Raw genomic sequence first — 5,279 nt, 5'->3', positions numbered from 1 at the left:
AAAGCATTATTTAAGAAATTCTTATTTCTCCCATTGAATTATGTTGGTGCCTTTGTAAAAAAGCAGTTGACCATAAACATAAGGGTTTATTTTTGGTCTCCTAACTCTGTTCTTCCAATGCTATTCTACATGCGTCTATTTAGGCAAGTAACACAATGTATTATTTACTACAGCTTTGTAATAGGTTTTGAAATCAGGTAGGGTAAATCCTCCAACCATGTCATTCTTTTTTCAGGATTGGTTTGGCTTATCTAAGTTTTTGTAATTCCATGAATTTTATGCTCAGCTTGTCAATTTCTGAAAGACAAAAAAATCCCAGCTGGAATTAGGATTGCATTAAAAATATAGATCAATTTGGCGAGTATTACCATTATAACAATATTGTCTTCTGATCCATGAACACAAGGTATTGTTTCATTTATTCACATCTTCTTTAATTCTTCCAATAATATTTTGTAGTTTTTTGTGTACAAGTTTTGCATTTCTTTTGCTAAGTTTATTTTTAATTAAGTTTATATTAGTTTGGCTAAGTTTATTTTAATTTTTTGAATGCTACAGTGAATTAAATTGTTTTCTTAATTTCCTTTTTGTATTGTTCATAGTAAGTGAATAGAAATGCAATTGATTTTTGTATGCTTAGCTTATAGCCTTCAACCCTACTGAATTCATTTGTTAGTTCTAGTATTTATTATAGTGAATTCCTTGGGATTTTCTATATAGAAGATAATGTTGTCTGAAAATAAAGATAGTTTTACTTCTTCATTTCCAATTTAATGCCTGTTTTTCCTTTCCTAACTTTCCGGTCTAGAACCTCCAGTATGATATTGAAGGAAAGAATCTCTGAGATTTTGAGATTGGTTGTTATTACAACATAATATTGCCTTTATATCAATAATGTAAATGTTAGAAAGAACAAAATAGAGATAGATTCCATTTAGTTGGCAAAATCAGGGAAGGCTTTTGTAAGAGTGACCTGGCAAGGATAAGTCTTGAAGGATACAAGTAAAGCCATTAGTATTGAAAAAAATATATAATATTGAGTTGTATACTTTGTGAATAAATCTGTAAAGGAAGAGTAGAGAGAAGACAGAAAATAAAGTTAGGAACAAAATATTTGTGAAACAGAATTGAGAATGCAGATAAATGGTCAATAGGAGGCTATTGCAAAAGTCTAGAAAGGAAACAGTAGGGGCCAGAGCTAAAAAGTAGTCAGTGCTTCCTGTTCCCAACTCTCTGCTGTGTTCACATTTAGAGCTTCAACAGTACCTCACTCTTATCTACCCAGGCTTCTAGAGCCCCCCAACTCCATTGAGCATGAATCTAATGGTGAGCCTTGTTCCTAGCACCATTTTGATCTTGGACCCCAATATCAGCAACAGTTGGTTTTCTTACTTTCAAATTGCAAGATTGCCTTTGAGAATCTGTGATCTCCTTTTCTACTTTGACAGAGACCCAAGACTCAATGTGCTTCTCTTGCTTTTTTCATGTTGCTCTAGCTCATTCCTTATCTAGATTTCCTCATTTCAGCTAGAATGCCTGTGGAGTAAAACCCAGTGTCCTTAGCTCCTCCTGGGGTGGCCCAATAACCCTTGTCCCCACCAAAACAGAAACAAGACACAAAGGGCCAAAATTCCTCAAAAATAGTTTTGTTAAACTATTTCAGTTGTTTAGTTGTGTTTTTTTTTTTTTACTAGACCCATGAGTATAAATAAGAAATAACAAAAACTCCAAATTTTTTAACCTGACGTAGTTTTGCTGTCATGATCCCCTTTGAATCAATATCTGTGAGTCTAGCTGGGTTTCTCGTCTAATAATATTTACCATCCCTGAGTACCAGGCACTGTGCTAGGTCTTTTAATATGTTTATCACTCACCACTACAAAGTAAGCATCTTATATCCATTTCACAGAGAAGGACACAGAGGCCTACAGAAGAAGATTTACTAACCTACGGCCACAATGAGTAAGTATTGCAGCTGGTCTTGGAATCCACATTTATCTGTTTGTCTCTAAAACCTACAACCAGCTATTATAGTCTACTGCCTTTTTAAACAGAGCTCATCAAATCCCTTTTAGATCCTTTCTCCAGTATCATTGGTCATTGTGACTCTCTGCTTCCATGTAACCCTTTTTCTAGAGTGTCAACTGATGTCTTTTCAGACATGTACTTGTCTTGCTGGGTTTACTTGTGGTTTAAAATCTAAGCTGATTGATGATCATTTCATTAGACCTTACCCCACATGGACACCATCTTTTTGGAAATTAGATTGCATTTCCTGAAAATAGGGTTTGTCCTTAGAACCCATATGTGGGGACAGAGCCAGAAGTGTTGTTTCCAGGCTCTCGCCCTCACATGGAAAGGTGCTCACTCGGGTGGTAAATGGCCATCAACTGTGATTGAATGGCCATCAGCTGTAACCAGTGAGCCAGCTGCCGAGGCTGTGGCTATGCTAGCAGAAAAATGAGGGCTGGAAAGAAGATAGTGGCTGAGCTAGCAAGAGTGGATTGCAGCTAGCAGGGTAGATTGCAGCTAGCAAGTGGGGTTGGTTGGTTGGCAGAGAAGCAGACAGCAGGTTGCAGATCATGTGGATCCTGCTTCCTGTGTCTCCAACTCAGCCACCAGCGAGACTATAGTGGTGTGACTCCCCTATCTATGGCTCCGTGTGTGTTCCATTTTGGCCTCACCATGTTCTGCGTTCTTATGTGGAGAGTGGGAGCTGCGACCTGACACCCAAATTTCACCTGACACCCTGCATGACACCATAAGTACTTAACAAATGTTTGATAAATAAATGAACAAATAAATGAAATATTTGAATATATGAATGGACAAGTTTATTTACTCGTTCTTGCAATTAGCGTTTGCTCTGTTTAGTAGCATTATCACCCTGTAGCAGAAGGAGCATGGAGTCAGGTAGGGAGATTGAATCCCAGTTTCATCACTTACAAGTTCTGTGATGATGGATACATTACTTAACCTCTCTAAGCCTCAGATTGTTCCTTTGTAAAATGAGCAATAATATCAACTGCATGTAGAAGGCCATATGACACAGAGAAGGTAATGAATGCAACGCAGAGTAAACATTCATTGAATGCTACTTCCCTTCCCTCCGCTTTAAGGCAGGTATTGCAACCTGAGTTCCTTCCTAGTTTTTCCTTGTCTTGAGCTGGTTCCCCTTTGCCTGGGTACTTGCATTGGTATGCTAGCACTGCAGAGAGTCTATCACAATATTTAAAACTCAGATTCAGACTGCCTGCATTAAAGTCCAGCTCTCACCACATCCAAACTGTGTGATCTAGGCAAGGAGCTTGATGTTACCTTGCCTCAGTATCCTCGTCTGGAAAATGGGAATAACAGTGTCTTCTTCACAAGGATGATAGCTTAGAATTAAATACGTTAATGTCTAAAAGCTCATAGAACTCTATCTAGTCCAATTAAAGGCAATTAAATGTTTACTTTATTATTATTGTTATTGATATTATTATTATTGTCATTATCATTATCATTAATACTACTACTATTACCATTACTTCAGACACGTAAGTAAAAGAGCCCTACCATGTTCTTCTTGGAGGTAGAATTCTACAGAAATCTCTGCCTACATCATTTGCTCTTGGTCTCCTCCTACCTGATGTTTACTACTAGATAACATGAGTGCCAATTGTCTCCCTCTAAATTCTCTGAGTTGTTTGCTTATAAAAATTGCACCCCAAGTACTTGAAAGTTCCTGAAGTTAGTCTGTCTCAACTTCAGGATCTATTCATTTCTTATCTTCTTATCTGTCCCATTTTGAGATATATAGATTTCTATTGTTCCAAACTTAGGTGGTGCCTAGATCACTGAGTGATGTGTATGTGTGTGTGTGTGTGTGTGTGTGTGTGTGTGTGTGTGTGTGAATCCACATCACCTCTGCTGCCATGTGTTTTCTAACTTTTTGCTGTAAGCAGCCATTTCTCATTTCCACGTAACAGCCCTTCTTCTGATTGATTGTCTGGTCTTCTGTGCTTTTGCCAACCAGGAAAACCCAGCTTGTTTGAATTTTGTATACAGTAAATGTGAAGAGACCCTGACAGAAAGCCTCTGGGAATCTCCCATGAGTCAAGAGGGTGAGTGTGAACCTTGTAACATATAGTCTGTCTGCTTAGAAGATTCTGGTTCGATCACATTCATATTGTCGGTCATGATCCAGGAAAGGCGAGCTTTGCCAGGCATCTGACTCTTAGAGAGGTGCAACATCATTATTTTAATTTTATTACAAGGAATGCAGAAAGCATTTGATCCATTTCTTATCCACAGCATTAAATGCTCTGGGCATATCAGAGCAGAAGACACGGGAGGTGTGTGAAGGTTTTGACACCCTCACCTCTGAATCTCCTTCCAGTGTTTAGAAAATTCTGCACAGCCCAAGTCTAGACGTAGATAGTCACTCTCCCTGGTTCCCTGACCCCAGAAGCCACAGTGAAGAACTGTACAGGGGAACAGGGATAGCAATATCTCCTGGCGAGTGGCAATGGTGCCCATGGTGAGATCCAGCCAATCGTACTGGTGACACCAAGATTGGCCTGCAGTGTCAGCAGCAGTGTCAGTTCTCTCCTAGATGTCTGTTTGTGTGACACGTTGGGTGTGGATACAGTGAGCTGACTTCTTCTGGTCTCCTCCCATTTTCCGAGTCTGGTTCTCCATGCCTCCAACAATACTGTGACTATCTAAGAAATTTCCAGTAAAATACTTTTATGCTTAAGTCACTCAGCACCCATTTTGTTCTTTTCAACCAAGAACCCTGTTGGGACAGATGGATGATTTCTTATTTTTCTACCTAAATCATATGAAAGCAAGCACTTGGTTTCAAAGGACAGTTTAGCCATATACTAGATTATACGAAGTGCATTTTATTGTCATATTGTTATTAATTTCTATTAATAACAATTAGTTATTATTGACTAATAATAACAGACTAATCTATTTCTACAATTAGTCAGAGAAGGTGGCAAAATTCTCTTTTGACTTACCACTTCCTATTTAGTTTCACTCCCCAGAGTATCTTAGAACCTACTAGCAGATAGTGTTTAAATCATTTCTAAAAATCACTTATTTCCCCTATGTTTTCTTCTAGGAGTTTTATGGTTTCAGGTCTTATATTTAAGTTTCCAGTCCATGTTGAATTGATTTTTGTGTATGGCATAAGATACGGACAAATTTCATTCTTTTGCATATGGATATCTAGTTTTCTTAACAATATTTATTGGAGAATACCCTTACTCTCATATATTATTGGTACC

The sequence above is a fragment of the Rhinolophus hipposideros genome (genome assembly GCF_964194185.1).
Source record: "Rhinolophus hipposideros genome assembly, chromosome: 1".
In the NCBI taxonomy this organism is placed as follows: Eukaryota; Metazoa; Chordata; class Mammalia; order Chiroptera; family Rhinolophidae; genus Rhinolophus; species Rhinolophus hipposideros.
Note: the sequence above shows the minus strand (reverse complement) of the source record.